This window comes from Hylobates moloch, unplaced genomic scaffold (assembly GCF_009828535.3).
Source record: "Hylobates moloch isolate HMO894 unplaced genomic scaffold, HMol_V3 SCAFFOLD_11, whole genome shotgun sequence".
Lineage (NCBI taxonomy): Eukaryota > Metazoa > Chordata > Mammalia > Primates > Hylobatidae > Hylobates > Hylobates moloch.
Genome location: NW_026652286.1, coordinates 39789658 through 39815963, shown reverse-complemented (window position 1 = coordinate 39815963; position 26306 = coordinate 39789658). Strand labels below are relative to the sequence as shown.

Sequence of the window (26306 nt, the reverse complement as noted above, 5' to 3'; positions counted from 1 at the left end):
GAGGGGAAGTAGTGGGGCTGGAGGGAGGGAAGGGACAGACAGAAGGTGATGTTGTCATTAGGAGTTAAAGCCAGGGCCTGGTAGTAGATAAGGCTGGACAGTTGGCAGGATCATCGGGCAGACTAAAGCAGCTTAGATTCTGTCCAGAGGCAGTGGGGGTCTTCTGAAGGGTTTAAGTAGGCTGGGAGGACATGATCTTAGGAAGCTCACTCTGGTGTCAGTTGCAGGATGGATTTGAGAGGAGCAAGTTAGGTGTAGATGCCCATGATGATGCCAAGATCTGGGCAACAGACAGGAAGGCCCTAGCTCAGAAGTGGCTCTAGGGAAGGTGAGGTGCATAGAATTGAGAGATGCTCAGTAGATGGCATGAGCAGTGCTTGATGATTGTCTGGATTGGTAGAGGAAGGTGGACAGGGAAAAGCAGAAAGCTACGATGGTGCCTCAAGGGGCTGAGTGATGTCACTCACAGAGACAGAATGTATAGAGTGAATGTTCAGACTCACAGGAAGTCCAAAACTGCATACCCCAATGTGAGGTGCTGTGGGACATCCAGCGTGCAGGGTCCAGAGAGCAGGTAGGTAGAGTTTAGAAGAGGGCTGGGTCCACGATGCATCCTTGGATGTTCTCAATGTAAGAGTCGTGGGAGATGAAGCCTTGTGAGTGGATGGGAACACCCAGGTGCATTTCGGGTGAAGCAAGGGGACAAGAGGCTGAGGACACAGACAAGCAAATCCTAGATCTTCCATCAGTCCCTAGAAGGCACGATGTGTGCGCCTCCCAGCACACAGTCTGAGCCCTCGCACAGAGCTGGCCACAGAGAGGGCAGCAGTGAAGGTGTCCTCGGTGGTTCCTCCAGATGGGGCCTTTGTCCTCAGTGCACTTGGCTCTGCCTGGGTTGCTATAGTAACCCACAGATGCAGAGAGACTTGGCCTCTGTGTTGCCATGGAAACCAGCAATTGGGTGTCCCCGTGTGGCATGGCCACTGAGACCTTGAGGATTCAGTCTGGTCCTGAAGGGTTTGGGGGGAGACTGCGACCAGAAGATGTTTCCATGTCCTAATTAATGGGTGATGGTGATTGTTAGTCTGACTGTTGCCACGGTGATGAAGGGAGACACCCAAGTGCTGGTTTCAGTACTGAGGTGAATACAGGGAATTTCAACAGGCTCCAGGTCTTACTGTGCAGCCTGAAGTGGGACCATCCCTTAAACCCACTCCATCCTCTGGCCACGATGGGGGCCAGGACACCTTTGCCTTCTTTCTGGATTTCTTTCTTTGCCGAGACAGGGATTTTGTTCCCAGGAGGCACTCCCTGGCCCATGGGATCTCAGCATTCAAAGCAGCACAGGAAACCCGGGCCCCTGAAACAAGGCCACCGAAGAGATCGGTAAGCTTTCAACATCCTGCCTTTAGCCCATGGGCCCAACCGTTGCGTCAGCTCCACCTACCCACCCTCACTGACCTCAACCCTTTACAGTCCCAAGGCCTTCCCTTCCTGATGGTGCTGCTCCCCTATCACCACATGGAGCCCCACAGGTCATCCCCCCAAACCCCTCATGCTCCAGACAGGTGATCAGGGAGGCTTCATTACTCCAGGAGCCACCCAGGACCTCAGGGAGGTCCTCTACCATGGGAGTAAGGGCCTCTCCCCCAGCCTCCAGGGCTCTGGCAGCTCCACACTCCGGCCCTCTGCCTCTTCTGGAGGGCTCCTCCTTCCAGCTTCTGCCTGTCCCCCCACCCCCCGGTGCTTCATTCCCACGGCTCAGGTCATCACTGCCCTCATCTGGACTGCCTGCCTGCCTGCCTGCCATCCGGGGCCCACAGAGTGAGCACTCTATGGAAGTCCCTCTACCCTGATCCGTCACGTAACTCACCTACTGTGGCAGCTGAGACCAGGGCACTGAAGGAGGCCTTGAGTGACCAGGTCTGGCCAGGCAGCAAGCAGGGACGATGAGGTGAGGCTGCAAGGGTGTGGAGAGTCACCTCTTCTTTTCCTCCTCAGGAGAACAACCAGGAGGAAGTACTGGAAGGAAGGAAGGGAGATCGCTCGGTGAGCTGGAGGGGAGGAGGGCGTGCCAGCCCTGGGAAAGGGCCAACCACAGGAGAATGCGAGGGAGATGGGCGGAAGACGTGGGTGGCTCAGGGGCCACGAACCCCATATGTGCCTGGGAGTGTGTGTGTGAAATGGGGTTTAGGGGAGGGTGTGACCACTGGACAAAGTCTGCTCTTAGTGTGTGTGACTATTGTGGCCGTGGGTTTGTCCCTCTTGGATCCTCCTGTGGTCTTTTTGCCTTGACTCTAACCGGGTAGTGCTGATGAGCAGGTCCAGAGGCCTGGGACTCTCAGCCAAGCCTTCTCAGAAAGGAGGTGTCCTCTACATGTGGTCGCACCATAGCCTAGGACCGCAGAGGGAATCATGGTGGCAGAGCCTCCAGCCGTCCTGCCCTCCCATTGCCCAAACACCCAGATGTGGAGATGCCCTGCCCCAGGGTGCTGTCCCAAGCCTGCTTTCTAACATCAGGAGGTGGGTCTTGCCTAAGGCTTCTAACCAGGACCTCATTTGTTGTTTACACATGTTGGGGTCCCAAGGATATGTTTCTTGGCCCACAGAATGGTCATAAACAACTGCCCTGTGAAGGAGGGGGTGCTGTCTTGTGTACAGATGAGGCAAAATGACAGGATCCTGTCCCCAGCTGCAGAGTGTCTGCTGAGCATCCCCAACACCTGGGAAGTCTGCCTGTCCTTCCAAGGGACCAGGCCAGAGAAATGGGGGGCACCTGGGGCTGTGCTTTGCCTCCTCATGGATGTCAGTCCCGGGTTTCTGATGGGGTTTGTGACGACGGTGCCCTAAAGGGAAGCTCTGTGGAGAGCCAGGGGTCTCGAGTATGGCCTTCATGGCAGGGACCTCATTGCTTTCCTTTTCTACACAAGGCCTCAAACCAGGTTGACTTTTTAGCCTAAAGAAAATCTCATGAAGAGAAAGACAGTGGTGTGGGGGAGGGTGTATCACTTGAGCCTACTTCATAGGCTCTTGAGGAGAAGCAGTAGGAGGAGGAGGGGTGCAAGTAGTGAACCCCAGAGGGATGACTCTGCTGTGATGACTGTTAATGAGGCTTGAGACTTCAGCTCAATTGTCGTGTGCAGCTGGTGTATTTTGAGTGATGTAAGTTGATGACAGCCTCCTTCCTGAACCCACTGCCAAGGCTGCAAGAAATTTTTGAGATCCCACATCCAACCCCTTGTGTAACAGGCAAAACAGGCCTCAGGTTCTGAACCAAGGTCACATTGCAAGTTTGTGGTAGACTCAGAATTAGAACGCAGGCTGCCTGCTCAGGGTTCTTTCTCTGTACTGCAGGGGAGGGAGCCAGCATCACTGTGTGGGAGTCAAGGGGCTTCTCAGGAGTGAGTAGTCCTTTGGTCATGACCTTGCCTTATGTGAATGGAAGTTCTGAGCATAGTGTGAACTGTATGTCTACAGCTGATGGCTGCTTGGCAGGGACTCTTGGCCATACTGGGTTTCTGGGCTGGCTCATTTCTGGGGTTTGGTATCTCTCTACTTCATGTTGAAAGGCTCTTCCCTGTTGAAAGGCTCTGCCAGTATCCCTTAATATCAGGTAAAACTGCACAATTCAAGATGGTGCCAGCAAGCATGATGTTTCCCCCATGGTGACACAGGGCTGTAAGTAGGGAGATGAGGAGCCAGGCATCTTTGGAGTTGAGGGCTGACTTATAGGACCCTATCTCCGTAGGTTTGGAATAGTCATAATTAATGGCAAAGTTAATGGTCCAGCCACTTAGGGATATAGCAAAGCAAGAGAATCTGGGCTTGTTGTCTTCAACTTGTTGAAGAATATCATCTCCATTTCATCCACCTATTACTTGGCATCTTGGGATCATTTGAAACTGTTCCACCTGTGAAATCTTAATCTTTGTGTACCTCCTATGCATTCTGATTCCCATACCTCCACCATGTCTGTTCATAGAGACCTCAGGCCCCTGAGCCCTAGTTTTTCTCCTCACTCTGAATCAACTCTTGTTCCTATTCTATCTGAGTTCTGTTGCTTGTCACTTCAACTGCCCACCATTCACCACCTGGCTTCTTAGTCTCCTACCTCAACCTTAGAACAGGGTAACTGCCTGCTTTCTTTAGTCCTGGTTTAAAGGGGAGGGGGGAATTCCTTCGTGAATTGACATTAGTCCAAATTCATGGTCTACAGCCTCCAGCGAGCCCCCAGCAATGCCCAGCAGTCCTGTGACCTGGGCCTGCTCCAGTTCCTCCACAACTATTTCAAAGCTCTCACATTACCCTCTTATTGGGATATAATTCATATACCATACAAGTTGCCTGTTTATAGTGTATAGTTCAATGGTTTTAACTTGTATGACCATCACTACAATCTATTTTAGAACGTTTTCATTACTCCCCCAATGAAAACCCATGCCCATTTGCAGTCTCCCCTTTTTCCTACACCCCCCAGCCTTAGGCAGCCACTAATCTATTTTCTATCTTTATAGATTTGCCTATTCCGGACATTTCATGTAAATAGAATCACATAATATGTGGTCTTTTGTAACTGACTTCCTTCTTTAGTATAATATTTTCTAGGTTCATCTATGTCATAGCATTTATCGATACTTCATTTCTTTTTATTGCTGAATAATATTCAATTGTATGGATATACCACATTTTCTTTATCCATTCATCAATTGATGAACATTTGGGTGTTTCCACATTTTAGCTATTATAAATAATACTGATATAAACTCTTGTGTCCAGGTTTTTATATGGACATATGTTTTCACTCCTTGGGTATATGCCTAGGATCTATGTTCAACCTTTTGAGGAACTGTCAGAGTGTTTTCCCAAGTGGTTACTGCATTTTACATCCCCACCAGCAGTTTATGAGGGTCTCAGTTTTTTCATATTCTTGCCAATACATGTTATTATCTGTAATTTTAAGTAAAGTCGTCTTAGTAAGTGTGAAGTAGTATCTCATTGTGGTTTGGCTTACATTTCCCTGATGACTAATGATGACTAACAATGTGCTTATGGACCATTTGTGTATCTTCTTTGGAAAAATGTCTGTTCATATCTCTTGTCCATTTTTTAAATTGGGTTGCCTTTTTATTATTGAGTTGAAGCATTCTTTATATATTCTAGGTACAAACAAGACCCTTATCAGATATATGGTTTGCAGTTATTTTATTCTATTCTGTGGTTGTCTTCACTTTCTTCATGGTGTCTTTTGCAACACAAATATTTTACATTTTTATTAAGTCTAATTTATCTAGTTTCCTTTTGTTGCTTGTGCTTTTGGTGTCACATGTAAGAAACTAAGATTTTTTACAAAGATTTTTGCCTATGTTTTCTTCTAAGAGCTTTATAGTTTTGGCTCTTTCATTTAGGTCTTTGATTCATTTTGAGTTAATTTTGTTATTGGTGTGAGGTAGGGGTCCCAACTCATTCATTTGAATATGGATATTCAGTTGTCCCAGCACCATTTGGTGAAAAAACCATTTTACCTCCATTGAATGGTCTTGCTATCCTGTTGTAAATCAGTTGACTGTAAATGTAATTTTATTTCTGGGCTCTCGATTCCATTGCTTTGACCTATATGTCTATCTTTATACCAATACCACATTACCTTGATTACTGGAGCTTTGTGGTAAGTTTTGAGATCAGGATGAGTTCTCCACCTTTGTTCTTTTTCAAGGTTGTTTGGCTATTCTGTATCCCTTAATTTTTTCTTACAAATTTTAGAATCTACTTGTCAATTTCCACAAAGAAACCAGCCAGTTTTCTAACGGAGATTGGATTGAATCTGTAGATCAGTTTGGAGAGTATTGCCGTCTTAATAATATATAGTCTTTTGATCCATAAACACAGGATGTCTTCTTGTTTATTATTTAGTTCTTCTTTAATTTCTTTCAAAGAAGTTTATAGTTTTCAATGTGTAATATTGCACTTATTTTTAACAGTTTATTCCTCAGTGTTTTATTCTTCTTGATGCTTTTGTAAATTGAATTGTTTTCTTAATGCAAGTGTATAGAACTATATATAACTGATTTTGTGTAATGATCTTGTATCCTGCAAACTTGCTGAACTTGTTTATTAGTTACAATCATTTTTTAGTGGATAACTTAGATTTTTATTACACAAGATTATGTCTTGTATGAGTAGAGATATTTTTATTTGTTCCTTTCTAATCTGGATGCCTTTTGTTTCATTTTCTTGCCTAATCATCTTGGCTAAAACCTCCAGTACAATGTTGAATACATTTGTCTAGAATGAGCATCTGCCCCACCCCACCCTACTTCTTCTGGCTGCTCTTAAGATTTTTCTCTTTATTGTTGGCTTTCAACAATTGATTATGTGATACCCTGGTATAGTTTTCTTCACGTTTCTTCCACTGAATGTTTTTTGAGTTTCTTGGATATATGGTATATGGTGTTCATTAAATTTGAAAAAACATTGGGCATTATTTCTTCTAATATTTTTTCTGCCTTTTCCCCTGAAACTCCAACTATGTGTATGTTAGCTTGCTTAATATTGTTCCAGAGTTTTTCATTTTTCAGTATTTTTTCTGTGTTTTATTTTGAAATATTTCTACCTATGCCTTTGAATTTACGAATCTTTTCTTTGCAGTGTCTAATTCCATGAAGTATATATTTTATTTTAGATACTATGTTTTTCATCTCTTGAAGCTTGACTTGCATCTTAATTATATATTTCATTTCTCTCCTCATCATAGTCATATTTTTCTCTATCTTCTTTACGTGGAGTGAGTTTATCATAGCTCTTTTAACATTTATGTCTGCTAATTCTGTCATCTGTGTCTTCCTACTTGTACTGTTTTTACCCACAACACTTCTAACACTAAATGTGTGGTTTCTTTCCACACCAACAACCAATTTGGCAACTCTCTGGATGCCACCTGAGGGTCCTGCAATTTAATTTGATTCTGGTACTAATTATTATCACTGAAGTTAATGCAGACCCCACAGTTTAAGGGCTCAGTCCCGCAAGACTTCCCCCATTTCATAAGTCCCAGGTTGTCACCTATACTTCTGGCCAACCAGCTATAAATTGGGGGTTCCTAGGACCCCTGCTCAGGTATGAACATTTGCTAGAATGGCTCACAGAACTCAGGAAAGCACTTTATTTACTCTTTACTGATTTATTATAAAGGGTACAACTCAGGAACGGCCAAATGGAAGAGACGCCTAGGGCAAGGTATGCAATGGCGTGGAGCTTCCATGACTTCTCCGGGTGTGCCACCTCCCCAGCACCCTGATATGTTTACCTGCCAGGAACTCTCCAAACCCTGTCATTTAGGGTTTTATGGAGGTCCTGTTACATAGGTACAATTGATTAAATCATTGACCATTGGTGAGTGAACTCAATCTCTAGCCCTTCTCCTTTCCCCAGTGGCTTAGGGGTGAGTTGCAAGTTCTAATCCTCTAATCACATGGTTGGTTCCTCTGGCAGCCAGCCTCCATCATTAAGCTATCTAGGAGCCCACCAAGAGTCACCTCATTAGAATAAACTCAGGTATGGTTGAAAGTGGCTTATTGAGAATAAAAAAGATGTTCCTATCATGCAAGAATTTCCAAGGGTTTTAGAAGCTCTGTGTCAAGAACTGGGGACAAAGGCCAAATATATATTTCTTACTGTGTGCACTGGTGATTGATTTTTCTTCTAGTTATGCATCTTCATCTCCTCCTTTTTCGAATGCCTGGGTAATTTTTGATTAGATGATAAATGTTTTGGATTTTACAATGTTGGGCTTTGTTTTATCCTTTAATAGTTAATGTTGGGCTTTGTTCTGACAAACAAGTTACAGGTTGAGTATCCCGAATATCCGAAACCTGAAACCTGAAACGCTCCAAAATCTGAAACTTTTTGAGAGCCAAATGACACTCAAAGGGAGGGCTCATTGGAGCATTTCAGATTAGGGATGCTGAACCAGTAAGTATAATACAAATATTCCAAAACTTGAAAAAATCCAAAATCTGAAACACTTCTGGTCTCAGGCATTTTGGATAAGGGATATTCATCCTGTACTTGGAATCAGTTGGATCCTTCTGGGGTTTTCTTTTAGGCTTTGTTAGGGCAGGTCCAGAGCAGCCCTTGGCCGAGGGCTAAGTTGGCCTCACTACTAAAGAGTGCTCTTCTGAGGACCCTCCCTGATCTGATGTTCTGTGTATTAGGAGGTCTTTCTACTCAGACTGGTAGGAACACAGAGTATTTCCAGTCTTCTGTGAATTTCTGAGATTGCTCTGCTTACTTCTCTCTGTGGTTCATTCCCCAGCCTTGGGTCATTTTCTCACAAGCATGTGCAGATCAGTATTCAGCCAGAGACAAGGGAAGCCCTCTACAGGCCTCCAAAGCACATTTGTGCATTCTCTCCCTCCCCTCCCTCTATCCCTCCTTCTCTTTCTCAGTCTCTTGCTCTCTCACTCTCTAGCTCTTCCTTCTGGAAACTCCAGGGAATAATCAGGGCACTTGCGGGGCTCACTTTGTTCTCTTTCCTCAGGATCATTGCCTTGCACCACCTGTTGTCCAATGTCTGAACTGTCGTTTCATCTGTTTCACCTGGTTTTTAAATGTTACGGCAGAAATGTAAATCCAGGCCCTGTTACTCCGTGTGACTGAAGGCAGAAGTCTCTCCTTAGTTTTAGGCTCACCATTTTAAGTGCTTACCCTACATTCGCAACTGGATATCACACAGACCCCTCAAACTCAATGCATCCAAACTAACATCTTCTTTCACCAACCTGTCCCTGGTCTTCTATTTCCTATCTCCCGGGAGAAACCTAGCCCCAAATCTTAAAGGCCACCGTGACCTCTTTTTCACCATTCCCTGATATTTTTTTTTTTTTTTTTTGAGACGGAGTCTCGCTCGGTCGCCCAGGCTGGAGTGCAGTGGCGCAATCTCGGCTCACTGCAAGCTCCGCCTCCCGGGTTCACGCCATTCTCCTGCCTCAGCCTCTCCGAGTAGCTGGGACTACAGGCGCCCGCCACCACGCCCGGCTAATTTTTTGTATTTTTAGTAGAGACGGGGTTTCACCCTGGTCTCGATCTCCTGACCTCGTGATCCGCCCGCCTCGGCCTCCCAAAGTGCTGGGATTACAAGCGTGAGCCACCGCGCCTGGCCATTCCCTGATATTTAATTAAATAAAATCCTTTCAGTTTCGTATTCTGTGTTAGGCCCAAATCTGTGCATCTCTTTCTTTTCTCTCTGACCACCAGATTACCTAGGTCCTCATGGTGGTCAGTCTAAGTGACTATATAGCAGCCTGCAAACTGCCTCTTTTCCTCCAGCCTATCTTACTCCAAGCCATGGGCCACACTGAAGCCAGAGTCAGTTTTCCAAAGCATAGATAGGATCATATCATCCCCCACTAAATGTATTTCAGTGGATTATCTGAAGCAGGGCTGTCCAATTTTTTGGCTTCCTTGGGCCACATTGGAAGAAGAAAAATTGTCTTGGGCCACACATAAAATACACTAGCACTAACGACAGCTGCTTCACTTTTTTAAAATTCACAAAAAATTTTCATAATATTTTAAGAAAGTTTACAAATTTGTGTTGGGCCATACTCAAAGCCATCCTGGGCCATGTGCAGCCTGCAGGCCACAGGGTGGACAAGCTTGCTCTAAAGCTTTAGCACAGAGCCCTGCATTCTTAGTGGAGACAAAAGGCTGTTTACTATCTGGTTCCTGTTATATTCTCCAGCATCGTCTCCTCTCCTGCCTCTCCCCACTGCCAGCTGTACCAGCCCCCCAAACTCATGTACTCTTTTCCATTTCTGGGCTTCACCTGTGACTCCTTCCATATGTAGTGCTCTTCCCTGTCTTCACCTGGTAAACTTCTCATCAGCCTTCAAGACTTGGTATTACCTCCTCCAGGAAGCCTACTCAGATGTCCTCAATCACATGCAGTGCTGAACTCTATCACAAGTCTTAGTAAATTTATATCAATCATGATTCTATCCAAATCTACTACTGGGCTGTGATCTCTCTGAGGGTAAGAACATATCTTGCTTAGCTCAGTACCCTCAGTGGAGAGCCATGCACAGAATAGGTACTCACTATAAGTGCACTGGATGAAGGAATGGAGGTGTGGAGCCATGGCTGGTGGAAATGAGATCCAAGGCCAGATGCCCTCGAGTGGCCTGGAGTCCCAATAGCAGAAGGGCTCTGTGCAGCAGGGCCTTCCTCCTAGATTCAGGCAATATTGAGCTTGAGGGTTTGTGCTGCCTCACTGCTCTACTGCACAGGGGCTAGACTTAAGGAACTTGCCATTGCTGCATTTATACCTTTTGTTTCAAAGGGAGCCCTGATGAATCATCCAAACCTGCATGGAGCCTGAGCCCCAGGGAGGGTCCTTGGGGTGGCTGGGCCATCTCCTGCATGTGACTTAGAAACTGTGCCACAAAGAGCCTGATGCATCACAGGACATTTTTCTTGAAAAGAGATTTTAGAATAGGATGTGATGAAGGTCTTTGATGACTGTGACATGCCACCATGCAATATAACTCTGCTAGAAAGGGTCCCATTTGCTCATCCATTTTAATAATTATTTATATCCTTTACTGCCATTTGATTACAAGCACCATGAAGGCAGGGCTGTATCTTTTTTTTTCATTGTTGTGTCCTCAGCCTACAGTGCATGTACACAGTGAGCACTCAATAAATAATTTTCAAATGAATAATAATAGCTAACATTTGTTGAGGACTTATACCACGCATGATTCTAGGCCATTTCCACATATTAACTCATTTAATAGTCACAGTAACCCTATGAGGTGAGTACTGTTATCATTCTCATTTTGCAGAAGAAAAATTAGACACATAGTGGTTAAGTAAATTCCCTGAGGTCACATAGTTAATAACTGGTGAGGGACGCTTTCAAAGACTTCATGAATGAATGAATAAGTGAATGAATGTTTTAATTTAAAGTGTCCACAAAAAGGGACTACAATAGATGAAGGGTTTTTTTTAGATTTTTTTATTGAGATGAGGTCTTGTTCTGTAATTCAGGCTGGAACATGGTGATGCAATCATGGCTCACTGCAGCCCAGAAGTCCTGGGCTCAAGTGATCCTCCTACCTCAATCTACTGAGTACCTGGAACTGTAGGAATATGCTGCCAGACCCAGCTAAATTTTTGTTTTCATTTTTGTGGAGACAGGGCCTCATTATGTTGCCCAGGCCAGTCTGGAACTCCAGGTCTCAAGCAATCCTCCCAACTTGGCCTCCTAAAGTGCTGGGAATACAGGCATGAGCCACTATGCCTGGCTGAAAGCTATATTTTTTAAAACAATCGGCCGGGCGCGGTGGCTCACGCTTGTAATCCCAGCACTTTGGGAGGCCGAGGCGGGCGGATCACGAGGTCAGGAGATCGAGACCACGGTGAAACCCTGTCTCTACTAAAAATACCAAAAAATTAGCCGGGCGTGGTGGCGGGCGCCTGTAGTCCCAGCTACTCGGAGAGGCTGAGGCAGGAGAATGGCGTGAACCCGGGAGGCGGAGCTTGCAGTGAGCCGAGATTGCGCCACTGCACTCCAGCCTGGGTGATAGAGCAAGACTCCGTCTCAAAAAAAAAAAAAAAAAAAAAACACACAATCATGAGAGCATCAGACTTTCCATAATTTGGACTATTCATACTCAATATCAATTAAAATATTTCTCTATATAATATGTAATGTTATGTAATTATATGTAAGATTAAATATATGCAATTAAGTATGATAATATTACATATAGCATATATCATTTGACATTACTGCATGCCAGACTCTGTATTGTTTTACATAAATTATCATATTTAATATTCATAATTCTGTCAAAGAGATATGAGAATCCCTGTGGATTCCCATGGTATAGCTAAGGCTCGAAGTGGTTAACCTCAAACATAGAGAGCTTACTGCAGGGCAGAATTTGAACCCAAGTCTATTTGACTCCATATTCGTGCTCTTATCTGCTTTGCCATCCTCTCTCTTCTGTAGTCGGCCCAAAGCATGGGCTACCTTGGGCTTTCCAAACCCTCGCCCTTCTAGGAAGCTACCAAACCCTATGGCATAGTCTTCATTTCACAGCCTAACCCCAGGGGACTTTCAGTGCCCCAGGCAGGTTTTCCCAACCCCCATCCAGCAGGAAGAGCTGAGACTTCCACAGCTCAGACCCTGTGGTGCATGATCCTGCTATTTTAGAACTTGAAGGGTGCCATATTGCAGGCCATCCTAGACCAACTAAATCAGAGTCACTGAGAGTAGGGCCCAAGAATCTGAATTTTAAATAGATCTCCAGGTGATTCTGATGTCCAGGCAGATTTGAGAACCACTGGCCGAGGCCCAGGAAAGAGACAATGGATACTCCTCAGGAAAAGAAGTAGTGGCTTATTGCCCAGGCCACCTTCACAGCACCTTTTAGAACCATGGTGGCATTATGTGGTGTGTGTATGTATATATGTATATATGTGTATATATATACACATACATATAAAATAAAATCACATTAATTTTATTGTGTAATTTTATTGTTATATAATTTTATTATATAACAATAAAATATGTATGTAATCACTACATATTCATTGTAGTAAATTTGGAATACATAAAACAATATAAGGAAGAAAAATAAGATGACCTATAGTTCCAACACCCAGAGGTAATTCCTACTGACATTTTGATTAATTTTCATCTTTAAATTTTTAATTGAGGTATATATAGTATACATGGAAATACACAAATTGTAAGCGGACAGCTTATGATGAATTTGCACAGCTGAACACAGACAGTCATGTTAACACTACCCAGACCAAGAAGCACAACATTTGCCAGCCCCCTAGAAGCCCACGTTGAGCCCTTTTCTGATAAATGCACCCTCCCAAAGTAGTGATCCTGACTCTTAACATCATAGATTAATTTTGCCTGTGTTTGACATTTATATAAGTGGGATAATTTATTATCTACTCTTTGAGGCTGGTTTATTTTGTTCAATATTAATTTGCAAGATGCATGTATGTCAGGCATGTAGTTATACAGTAGTTCATTTATTATTGCTGTATAGTATTCAATTGTGTGACTGTTGTAGTTTGTATACGCATTCTACTGTTCATGGACATTTGGAAAGTTTAAAGTATTTGGCAATTACGAATAGTGCTGCTATAAGCATTCTTGTACATATCTTTTGGTGCATGTGTCTGTGTTTCCATGAGGTGTATACCTAGGAGTGGAACTGCTGAATCTTATGTTCCATTCTAGTGGATGCTGCCAAAGTTTTCCAGAATTGTTGTACCAGTACACTTTCACCAGCAGTATATGAATCCCAGCTGTCCCATATCTCCACTAACACTTGGTCTTTTCTGTCTTTTTATTTTAGCTGTTCTGGTGAGTGTGTTGCATGTGGTCTTGAGGTTTTACTTTACATTTTCCTGGTGAATAATGAAGTTAAGCATCTTTTCATTCATGTATTTCTTTTTAATCTTTTACTTATGCACCCACTCCTGGTAATCCTTAATTCATTTTTTTAAAAAGTGAATAAGGCCAAAAAGCTTTCCATAAATAAAACGGCCTGGTTAAAGTACTATTTTATTTTTCCCTTCAGCGAAGTCTATCATCTTAAAAATAAGTCACATCTAACTAGAAGATATTAAAGAAAATGTGTTTTCTGCTCTTTTGTCTCTTAGCTCTTTTTTCCTGTGCTTTCGCTAACCTCTTAACTTTTAATGGTTCCACAATAAAATTGCATCCTCTTGGGGGATGTAATCTTACGAGACAATTGCACACATATTCTCCAAACAAAGACTAGTAGGACCATTAAAACTGAGGGAAAGCTTAAAGTCAAGGTGAGACAGGAAGCTTTCAAGTAGCTAATGGCCAGAACTAGCTGTTCCACTGGGAACCGTCAGGAGGGGAGCCCAGGGAGTGGAGTTGTGAGCATCTCAGAGTGGATGCTGAAAATTAAGTTGTTTCTTTTATTTGTTTTGTGTTTTGCTCTTTGTTACTGAAAAAAATGGGCTTAAATTCTTAGGTGCTACTTTGAAAATGATCTCGGGTGTTATCTGAAAAAAATGTGCAGTATGAGTTTGTTCACAAGTGGCAATTACGTATGTTTGTGTGTGCCTATATCCTAATGACATTGTGTAAACTGTTTTGTCATCTAAATTTTTCATGTAACATACTTTCCCATATTGTTAAATATTATTGGACAAATACTGTTTTTAATGGCTATATAATAGCTCTTTTATGGATTTGTTGAAATTTAATCATTCCTTTATTTTGGTTATTTCCATAATTTCTAAATTCTCAATGATGAATATATTTGTACATAAATCTCTGTACTCTTGTGATCACTTTCTTAGAATAGCTTCAGAGAAATGAAATTAATGGCTCAAAAAGAATGAATCTCTTTAAAGTTCTTTGATACATTCATATTATCACATTTCTTTCTAGAAAGGCTATCAATCCACTCTCTCCCCACAGTATCTGAAGGGCCACCCTCACTGCATATTCGCCAGCTTGGCACTCACTTCAATTACAGTGTCTCTTGCCATATAGAAGATGGTGGTTTTTACCTAATAAACTTTTATGGCTTCTGGATTTAGGAACATGCCTAGAAAAGCTCCCCCACTCCCTGCACATGACTAGAAGAATACTCTCTAACATGTTCTACTTACAGTTTTCTTTTTTATAATAAACCTTTAATCCTCTGTTATTTGTTTTTGTATGTGATGTAAAATAGGGATACAACTTTATTTGCCCCAAATGGATAGCAAGTTGATCTCTAAGCCACTTACTAAATAATCCAATGTTTCTTCAGTGTTGTGAAAGGCCATCTTTATTGTAAACCAATTTCCTCTATATACATGGTACTATTTCTGTACTGCATTGGTCCATTGGTCATTCTGACGTCGATACCACTGCTTTTGGTACAGATTCCTAGTACAGATTATTTATTGGAGATTCATAGCACAGTTTGGTAACTGACATGGCAAATGCCTCCTCATTCTTTTACGGTTACAAAATTGTCTTGACTAACTTGGAAAATTGGCTTATTTTTCCAGATGAATTTTGGAATAAATTTGTCCAGTTGAAAAAAAATTCGACTGCATTTATGATTAGAATGGGATCACACCTGTCAATTTATTTGACAAAATTGCAGTTCCATACAGGAACGGGATGCATCCATCTCCTTTTATCAAGGGTGTTAATATAAGTAAAATTTTGTAGTTTGCTTTATTATTAATAGAATTGTAGTTTGTTTTCATGTATGTCCAAGGCATTTCCTGTGAAGTTTCCCTAGCAGGGAAAATAGGTTATTTTTTCTATTGCTTGTGTGAATAGGACCTTTTTTTTTTTTTTGAGACGGAGTCCCGCTCTGTCTTCCAGGCTGGAGTGCAGTGGTGCAATCTCGGCTCACTGCAAGCTCTGCCTCCTGGGTTCATGCCATTCTCCTGCCTCAGCCTCTCATGTAGCTGGGACTACAGGTGCCCACCACAATGCCCTGGTGATTTTTTGTCTTTGTATTTTTAGTAGAGATGGGGTTTCACCGTGTTAGCCAGGATGATCTCGATCTCCTGACCTCATGATCCGGCCACCTTGGCCTCCCAAAGTGCTGGGATTACAGGCGTGAGCCACTGTGCCCGGCCGGACCTTTTTAATTATATCTTTAAATTTGATGTTTCTGATATGTAGAAAAGCCATTTATGTACAGGTAGTTATTCTGTATTAATCAATGCCACTGACCTATTTATTAATTCTAATAGTTTTTCAGTTAATTTTCTTATATTTTGCTAGGTAGACAGTTGGATATTCAAATAATGATCAGTTTATCTTCTTTTCTAATAATTATGTGAAAAAATAAATTATTGCATTGGCTAGAACTTATAAAACAGTGCTTAGTAATATTCTTTATCCTGTCAACTATACTTCTGTTCCTAGTTTACTAATAAATTTCTTTTAACCAGAAATGAGTGCTGACTTTTATCCAAGACCTTTTTGGTATCTGTTAAAACTTACGACATTTATCATTAGGCTTATTAATGTGATATATTAGATAAATAGGGTTACTCATATATAAACCATCTTTCCATTTCTGGAAACGGAATGAGCTCTATATGGCGCATGTTACATTTTTCATTCAACTTTCTTCTAGGTTTGATTTGTTAATCTTTTATTGAGAATGCTAAATGTATTTTTAATAAGTAAGGCTATTAAGTATTGGAGTTTTAGGTTTCTGGGGAGTCAGATTTTTGTATCAGGGTTTGATTAACCTTGCAAAATTAGTTGGTTGCATCTCATCTTTTTTTGTGTATTGCTGAGTGATTCCTCTAACTCAATAATTGTTTTTTTTAAAGTTTCCATATGATTGTGTATTTATTCACTTTTTTCTACAATCCTGTCAAGAATTTCTTTATATATATATATATTTTTTTATATATATTTTTTATTATTATACTTTAGGTTTTAGGGTACATGTGCACAATGTGCAGGTTTGTTACGTATGTATCCATGTGCCATGTTGGTTTGCTGCACCCATTAACTCATCATTTAGCATTAGGTATATCTCCTAATGCTGTCCCTCCCCGCTCCCCCCACCCCACAACAGTCCCCGGAGTGTGATGTTCCCTTTCCTGTGTCCATGAGTTCTCATTGTTCAATTCCCACCTATGAGTGAGAACATGCGGTGTTTGGTTTTTTGTCCTTGCGATAGTTTACTGAGAATGATGGTTTCCAGTTTCATGCATGTCCCTACAAAGGACATGAACTCATCATTTTTTATGGCTGCATAGTATTCCATGGTGTATATGTGCCACATTTTCTTAATCCAGTCTATCGTTGTTGGACATTCGGGTTGGTTCCAAGTCTTTGCTATTGTGAATAGTGCTGCAATAAACATACGTGTGCATGTGTCTTTATAGCAGCATGATTTATAGTCCTTTGGGTATATACCCAGTAATGGGATTGCTGGGTCAAATGGTATTTCTAGTTCGAGATCCCTGAGGAATCGCCACACTGACTTCCACAATGGTTGAACTAGTTTACAGTCCCACCAACAGTGTAAAAGTGTTCCTATTTCTCCACAGTCTCTCCAGCACCTGTTGTTTCCTGACTTTTTAATGATGGCCATTCTAACTGGTGTGAGGTGGTATCTCATTGTGGTTTTGATTTGCATTTCTCTGATGGCCAGTGATGATGAGCATTTTTTCATGTGTTTTTTGGCTGCATAAATGTCTTCTTTTGAGAAGTGTCTGTTCATGTCCTTTGCCCACTTTTTGATGGGGTTATTTGTTTTTTTCGTAATAATTGTTTTTATTTATTTATCTTTATTTATTTATTAATTGATTTATTTATTTTGAGACAGAGTCTCGCTCTGTCGCCCAGGCTGGAGTGCAGTTGCGCGATCTCGGCTCACTGCAAGCTCCGCCTCCCGGGTTCACGCCATTCTCCTGCCTCAGCCTCTCTGAGTAGCTGGGACTACCGGCGCCCGCCACCATGCCCGGCTAATTTTTTTGTATTTTTAATAGAGACGGAGTTTCACCGTGCTAGCCAGGATGGTCTCAATCTCCTGACCTCCTGATCTGCCTGCCTTGGCCTCCCAAAGTGCTGGGATTATAGGCATGAGCCACCGTACCCGGCCAATAATTGTCTGTTTTTAAAAGTTTGAAATATTTGGCTGGGCGCAGTGGCTCACGCCTGTAATCCCAGCACTTTGGGAGGCCAAGGCAGGCGGATCACGAGGTCAGGAGATCGAGACCATCCTGGCTAACACGGTGAAACCCCGTCTCTATTAAAAATACAAAAAAAATAGCCAGGCATGGTGGCGGGCTCCTGTAGTCCCAGCTACTCGGGAGGCTGAGGCAGGAGAATGGTGTGAACCTGGGAGGCAGAGCTTGCAGTGAGCCGAGATTGCACCACTGCACTCCAGCCGGGGAGACAGAGCGAGACTCTGTCTCAAAAAAAAAAAAAAAGTTTGAAATACTTGTCCCAAAATTCATCTTGGTCTGGCACCTTTCTTGTCTGGAGCTGTTTAGCAACATTTCCAGTTTCTTCTGTGGTTATTAATCTAATCAACTTTGCTACTTCTTTTTAAGTTTAGAGATTTATATTTTCTAGAAAGTCCATTGTGTTGAGATTTTTAATTTATTAGTCTAGAAATATAGTAAGATTCAGATGTGTACAGTCTCATCTGTATCTTTGATTACAGCCCTTACTTAAGGGTTTGATTCTTTTATGGTCCTCTGACTTTCCACATGCCCCTCCTTGGGCCTGGCAGGGGCAAGGGCTGGAGAGAGAGAGAGAGACAGAGAGCGAGCACACATGGAAGTAGGGAATAGTTGTGGGCCCATGTCCATTTCCATCAATTGGAATGGATATGTGTGAGCCTGTAGACATGTCCTCACCTGCATGCCATGTCATCTCCCAGCCTGAATGTCTGTTCTGGCATATCTATGTGTACACCTGGATGTGTGTCCTGGCATATGTATGTGTGTATGTGTTCCTCCATATATGTGTCAGCATGCATGCACACATGGTCTCTGCAGCCATGGAGATTTCCACTTTGTGTGAATATTGTGTACATGTTCCTGTGTGTACTGTACCTGTGTTCATACATGTGCATGGGTGTATGTACCTGTGTTACTGTCACTGGGAGGCACATGGCACATCTGGCTAAAGGGATGGTAGAGTAGCTCAGCACAGCCTTGGTGCTTACATGGCTTATTGTCTGCCATTTTAAACAATCTCTCAAAAGGCCAGAAGGTGAAGAGGAGGTGGGCTTGGGCAAGATGGGGTGTGGAGGCTGGCCTGTCCTAGAGTCACTCTGTCATGACTAACCCAAGTCTGGAGCCCAGGCCTAGATGCTCAGCCTGTGTCCCCTGGAAACCCGCTCAGCTAGACAGAGAGGAGAGAGTTTACTGTAACTCATCAGTCAGGGCAGCTGTCTGCTGTTGCCATGGAAATCTGAAGGCAGGATCTTCTGCAAGGACCAGGATGTAGAGTCTAGAGAGGACAGGCTTCACCAGCCTGGTGGGATCAGTCTGGAGTGGCCTGTGTGTGTGTGTGTGTGAGAGAGAGAGAGGTGGGAGGAGAATGCAAGATAGTGAGTGACCTTTCTGAAGTGGGTGGCGCATACCTCACCATTGCTGTCTAAGGCCTCAGCCGTTACTCTGGATCATTGCTGGGTGGTGCTGTAAGAAGGGGTATACCCCTGAGATGGCTTCCCTGTACCCATCAGGACCCAGTCTGGCCTGAGGCTGCTCTTAGAGTATGCTGGGACCACCTAGACAGATGTGCTGGCATCTGCCCATCATGGGCCCCAGAGCCCACCCAGCATCTGCTGCACACTGGCTCCTCCTTGCTCAGATGATGGGGTGGTCCAGGAGGGAGGCCCTTACCCTGGCCACACAGATGCTGGGTGATGGGAGCAGACAGACAGAGGCCCCTCACCCCAGGACTCAGCTCTGCTGCTGATGGGCTGGGGGTGAGGGCAAGGACAGGGCAAGAGTACAGGATGATGACTGGGGGACAGGATAGGGTCCAACCTTCAGGTGGAGCTGAAGGTTGGGACAGCCAAGGACAGTGTGTGCCTCTGCCACCACCTCAGTCTGGCAAGGCATAGGAAAGGGGCACCCCCTTGGAGTCCTGACAGCACCTGTGGAGTTGGAAGCGGGAGCCCTGGCCTCCCTGCTCACCTTCCCACTGGCCCCTCCACTCAGGGCCCTGTGCCTTCTGATCCCTTCCTGTGACAGGGGAGCCTGGGCTCAGCATTCACTGCAGCCTGGGCAAGGCCCTTAAGCCCCGAAGAGTCCCGCTCTCACAGAGCATGGGAGGAGCTTCCAGAAGCAGATGGGTGTCCTTGTTTGGGTTGGGGGTGCTGGGGAGAGCAGGAAGGAGCTGGCTGCTGGAGTCGCCTGAGGCTGGGTCTGGAGGACACAGAGGTGTTTAGCCAGCAGTTCTGTCCTATGCCTTCTCAACTCTCTGAAGTCCTCCCTGCACCTCAAGCCAGGGCCTGACCTCCAGGGAAGCAAGCTGTCACCACGAGGAAGTGCACCCTAGCTTTCCCACCTCATGCTACCAGGATGCCCCTCACTCTCCTTAATCCAGGGCATGGGCTCAGAGGGCTGGCTGGGGTCTCTGTCCTGGAATGTGCGGCCATATGGGAATGCCTTGAGTGTGTGAGGGCCATATGGGAATGCCTGTGTGTGTGGGTGGCATGAGTGTGTGCTGTGAGGTGTGAGTTTGGAGAGAAGTATAAATAAACGATGGGCACATGTGTGTGGTGCGCATGCTCGTGCTGGCAGGGGGAGGTGGGGGGACGTCTGGAGTGTCAGTGGGTTGTGGTGGGCAGGGTGAGGCATCCATTTCTGTGAAACGCCTGGGGGGAGGGAAAAGGTATTTGGCGCAGTACATGTGGAGTACAAGTACACGAAGGAATTTCGGGTACATATGCGCATGGGAGCCTTTGTGGGGTGTGGTTTGGGTATGTAGGTAGGCTGTGTGTGAGGTAGAGCTGGAGGAAAATCTATCTGTGGAGTGTCTGAGGTGATGTGTGGGAGGCAGCTGTCTACAGGTCAGCTTGTCTCTGAGTGGTATATGGGGTGACATGTTATTGTGTGTGATGTGGTTTGGGAGGGTGAGGGGTGTGCAGGCATGTCCCCAAAACAAGTGCATGGTGGTCTCAAGTAAGGTGTGGGGGCAGTGATGGGAATGAACTACAGTATGTAGGCCAAGTGTGTGGGGGAAGGGCAAGTGGGCGTTTCATTCTCTCCACACCTCACGAGTTAGGAGGCACCATTTTCCCCCTCAAAGTTGAACCTGAGGCCCACAGAGTGGAAACAAGCTGGCTGGATCACACAGCAGGGTCTGTTAGACTCTCAGGATCCCAGCTCTGGCAGCTCACAAGCTAGGCTCTAGAGGGCTGGGGAGGGGACTGGCCCTCTGGGTAATGGCAGTAATGGGGGGTCCCATTCAGTTCTTTAGGGTGACTATCCTGGAACTGGCCCACAAATGGCTCATGAGAATCAATTGCGCAATAAAGGAAAATGTTTGTAAGCCCGTTGCTAAACATAGCTGTTACTAAGAATCAAACTGGCTGGGCACAGTGACTCGCGCCTGTAATCCCAGTATTCCTGGACCAAACCGAGGGTCGGCTGCTTAGTCTCAAGGCCCAGTAACGAGATGCAGATGAACTGGGAGAGAAGGGAGTTTTTATTTCTGTAACCAGTTACAGGCAGAAGGCCTGGAAATTATTGCCAGACCAACTCAAAATTACAAAGTTTTCCAGAGCTTATATATCTTCTAAACTATATGTCTATGTGTAAGTGTGCATTCATCTAAAGACATAAGTGATTAACTTCTTTTAATCTATAACTAAGATTTGAGTCCTGAAGACCTTCCTCTGGGGCCTCAGTAAATTTACTTAATCTAGATGGGTCCAGGTGCCAGGGGTAATTACCCTTATCTTGTCCCCTGCTAAGTCACGGAGGTTTGGGGAGTTCCTTCAGACCTCCAATAGAACTTATTTGTGGAGGTCTGGGGAGTTTCTTCAGACCCCCAGTAAAACTTGTTTAACCTTAAACGGGGCCTGTTAAGAATTCCTTCATTATTTTGTCATGCTTTAAGGCCCAGGAAAGGCCTAGGCAAAACTCTCGGTGGGCTTTTGTTACATTCTAGCCTTTGTATAAGGGCACTGGTTCTGTCAGCTTTTAATATTTAACTTCACCACTCAGTCAGTACTGAAACAGTTGTTATGGAGGCCTGTGTTAGTGACACCTGGCCTGCCGCACCAGCACTTTGGGAGGCCGAGGCAGGAGGATTGCTTGAGGCCAGGAGTTCGAGACCAGCCTGAGCAACATGGTGAGACCGCCATCTCTACAAAAAAATACAAAAATTAGCCAGGCATGGTGGTACATGCCTATAGTCCCAGCTACTCAGGAGGCTGAGGTGGGAGGATCACTTAAGCCTAGGAGGTCAAGGCCACAGTGAGCCGAGAGCACACCACTGCAGTCCAGCCTGGGCTACAGAGCAAGATCCTCTCTCTCAAAAATTAAAAAAAAAAAAAAAGCGGTATAAATTTAACATTAAACAAGTTATGTTTACAAAGGTAATATACTGAAAACTCACTACTTCGTATTCATTTTACTGCCTTTCCCTGCGCCTGTCTGTTGTATCTGCGGGGTGGAACTGCCACGTGACCATGCACTGCTGAGCATCTCCTCCCACCTCTATGCTCAGTCACATCACAGATTGGCCATGGCGAGGGCGGCTAGACCAGGGGAGTCAACAGGTGCTGCACATTAAGACCTGGTTTATTGTTTTATTGATTGTCTAGACCTAAGAAAGTGATGGGAAAAAATATTACTAATGCAGATTAAATTTTAAAGGGTGTCATGTTTATAGCTGCTCCATGGTGAATAGCAGAAAACAAAGATTTTTCCAGTATTCACAAACTATTAACCTATTCAGCAAAGAAGTCACTTCGACCACCAGTGAAGGAGTGAAGTTCTGACATGTCTTTGTTGTTTCACTTTCAACTTACTTGTTAACATAAATGAAAATATCAAGCAACATTAAGTTGGAACTACAGTAATTTGTCATTGCAACTGTAGGTTGGCTACAGATAAAGAGTTAGGCGAAACTCATTGAATGGGTTGATTTCTGGCTATATGGAATTTACAATAAGGAATACTGGATATTTCATTAGTATTTGTAAATTATGTGCTATACATCCTTTGTGTCAGTAAAATTTATAATAAACTTATTGAGTCTACGCATGCAGACATTTTCTGGAGAGCTGGTTGTTAAATGTCACTGTTAACATCCCGTAGGCCCTCCATTACACATAGTCCCAACATGTCTCCTTACTGTGCAGAGGGTGAGGTAGGGTGGGGTGGAGGGACAGATGTAACTTGCAGAGACCCTGGAGCAGTGTCTCAGGTTTCCAGACAAGCTGTGGCTTGTCACTAGATCAGCTTGACCTCCTCCTGGCCAGGGGCACTGGGGCTCAGCTGGGGGTCCCATTCATTGATCCCTTCTCGGTACCAGGCTCAGGGATTTACAGGTCAGAGGAAGAAGACATGGTCACTGCCTGTATGGAGCTCATAGTCCAGCAGAGGAGACATCCAGTCACAGTTGTACACCCTGGAGAGTACAGGGGCAAAAAGGAAGAAATTGCCCAGCTGAGGCAGGAGGGAGGCTGGGACAAGAGGAGCTGCTCAGTGGAACAGTGCCTCTCAACATTTAGTGTGTGGCATCCACAGATTTGTGTTAAAAATGCAGAGATTCTCTTTTGGCAGGTCTGGGCAGGGTGGTGCCCAGGAGTCGACAGTATGCTAGGGGATGGTGAGGCAGGTATCCAAGGGCACACTTGGAAAAGCCTTGATCTGAGGACACAAGATGGTGTGTGCTGAGGCAGGAGATGAGAAAGAAGTTCTGTGGGGAAATCTGCCAGGAGTTTAGGAGTGGCTGGAGCAAAGCCAGCCTGGAGGGGAGACAGCAGAGCAGGGCAGGAGAGGGGTCAGGTCCTGCAGCCTCATAAGCCTCATGGAAGAGCTTGGTTTGTATACTTTGGAACGAGGAGCAGTGGAAAGAGCCTTGTCAGCAGACAAGTGACATGCTCAGGTTGGCTTTTAAAAGTGTAATGTTCCTGGAGCAGGCAGAACTGCAGTCAAGGAGACCAGAAGGAGGCTGGGGACATGTGAGGCCTCAATCCGGGCAGAGGCACTGGGGACAGGGGAGGGGACCGATAGGAGGGCTTCACGGGTGGAGCCACATGCGAGATGAAGAGGGTTGGGGTGGGCCTGGGTTTCTGGGGTGATGACTGAGTGAATGGCAGGACTATGCACATTGCCAGAAAACAGGAGGAAGAGCAGGTCTGGAGTAAGCTGAGTTGCTTTGAACCTGGAGACTTAGAGGTGTCCCTGGAGGGGCCCAGAGGCATTTGGGGCTCAGGGGAGCCATCAGGAAGTAGATTTGGGAGCCCCGTGGATAGGTGGGAAAGCCAAGAGAGTGAAGAGGTCACCTGTGGAGAACACAGTCACAAGGGTCCAGATCTAGTGCTGAAGGGCCAAGAACTCAGGCCTGTCTGGACCTTGTTTCTGGAAGGGGTGCCAGATGCCAGGTCCCTCCGTGCAGGAAAGCCAGAGAGTGGGCAGGAGAAGGTTGGAGGAGGTCAGAACCATGGGTGGGGTTGCTGGCCACCTCTGACTTAGGAGCTGGAGGCCACAGTGGTTAGGAGTCATGGGGCCTCAGTCCTAGCTCCAGCCCTGGCTCTGCTACCAACTTGCTGTGTGACCTTTGGCAGATCTCTACCCACTCTGGGCCTCAGCTTCTTCATTTGAAAATAAGAAAGCTGGACCATACCAGTGATTTTCAAATGACATTTGGAGCCCCAGGGTCACCCAGAAGCATCTCCAGGAAGCAGGAGTTGAGGGTGACAGGGAGGGAGAGACTGAGAGTGTGGAACTCTAGTCCCACCCTGTCCCCAGCTTCATCCCGAGCCACTTGCGTTTATGTTTTCTGTTAGCCTCTTCATGAAAGGATGTTTTCCAACTGATAACTACTGGGCCAGAGGATCCCTTATACTGTTGTACGTATTTGGGGTCTGTGAATCCTTGCCAACATAGAAGCTGATGGAGTCTGAGGAATAACACACACTGAGAAAACCAACCATCATCATTACAGACACTGTGTGAACTCCCTGCCTGCCACCCACACAGCACAGTCACGGTTATGTCCATGCTTATGTAGGCCTGGGCTCTGCCTAGCTGCGGGTGATTTCATCAGTGGATGCCGCTCAGTTTGGCCCCGCCTGCTGGCTGACTCGTCCCCAGCTCCAGCCATCAGGGTGCCCCCGGGGTGGGGCCCGTGTGGCCCTGGCCCTTCTCTGCTGCCCCAGGGCTGTGAAGCCACAGGTCGGCCCCCTCGTTCCTTGATGCTTTCTGTCCATTGTCTCTACAAATGCAAAGAGAGTCTCTGAACAGGACAAAACACATTTCGTCCTTCCTTGGGCCTGGCATCAGCGACAGTGCCACCTGTGTGGGGGAGGACTCAGTGGGTAGTGTCCTGGCTTCCCTTCAGCCCCACAGAGCTTCCCTCAAACCTTGCTGACAGCTGGGCACTCTCAGTAAACTGAGGCAAGCCTGGACCTAGACCAGCGTGTGGGGGCGTGTGCTGTGGGGAGGGAGGATGAGAGAGCTGGCCTCAGGATCGGGGTGGAAACACCCTGCGGTGCCTCTACAGGGAAAACCAGGCCCTTCAAGTCTGTGTGACCTTAGATCCCAAATAAGTCAATGCCTGGTTCCCCTCCCCGTCCCTCAGAGCAGGGCCTAGGAGTTGGGGAGGGGCAGCTTTGCACATCCCTTGCCCTGGGATCCTGGGGTACAAGAGTAGGATGAGGACAATCAGCTCAGAGGGGACAGAGATCTTGCTAGTTTGCTCTGTGCCCCTTTAGCCCACACTCATGTCCCTGCATACACTGGACCCTCCTATCGCCTGGAAGTTGTCCTGCCTCCTGGCACTGCCCCTAACCCCTAAGAGATCCAGATCCCCAAATAAAGCCACACTGGGCCCCAGGATCCCAGGCTTGGAGACAGTGCTTTTGGGGAACTCCAGGGTCCCCCAGCAGTCTTGCTACTTCAGGAACAGTTTGGAGGGGGGCCCAGTAGAAGTGACCCCCTCCCTGTCACCTCCTTAACATCCCAGATAGGGCTCAGAAAGTTGCTCCAAAACTGCTGGGAAGAGACCCCACCCCTGGAGTTCCTCCCTGCTCCTCCTCATCTGTTCTCGCTTCCCCAGGACTACGGAGGCTTCAGCCCATTCTCACTCGGCAGGGTGGTTGGTGGGGCAGGGTGACGACTCTCGGTATTTCCTGACAACAGGCTGGGGGACTCAAGCGCCAATGTGAAGCTGAAGAGCGTCCTGGAGACGGGGGGCGGTGAGACGGAGTCTGCCCAGGCCACGCCAGTGGCTGGGGTTTGGCCCTGGGCCTGGGGAGGGTCGCTGTTTGAGAGGAGGACGCAGCTTTATAAAATGACTCCGTAAGTATGGCCTGGGCAGGTGGGGCCGCAGGCCCCCACTGCCCCACCTGGGACTGCGGGCATGGACCAAGAGCTCCTGCAGCAGGAGACCCTGCCACAGGACGTGGGGAACCCAGAAAGCTTGGGAGGTTGCAGTCCTGGGGAGATGCACATGCCTGGGCTGAGGCGGAGGCTGGCTCTTGGCCTCTAGGGAGCTAGGGAGCCAGGCGCTGTCAGGGGCCTGTGGAGGGCTCTCCCAGATGCTCTAGGCTACTGGGCAG

The 26306-nt window shown here is 45.7% G+C and overlaps 1 protein-coding gene and 1 long non-coding RNA gene across 5 annotated transcripts in view; both read left to right on the top strand.

The window, feature by feature from the left end:
• Positions 1-26306, top strand: part of TUB (TUB bipartite transcription factor) — a 115763-nt gene that overhangs the window by 19195 nt on the left and 70262 nt on the right. The gene's annotated exons all lie outside the window — the stretch shown is intronic.
• LOC131384541 (uncharacterized) lies at positions 1197-24764 on the top strand. The gene is made up of 3 exons (XR_009215499.1): positions 1197-1386; positions 2002-2049; positions 24534-24764. It is a non-coding gene; the product is annotated as an uncharacterized LOC131384541 (long non-coding RNA).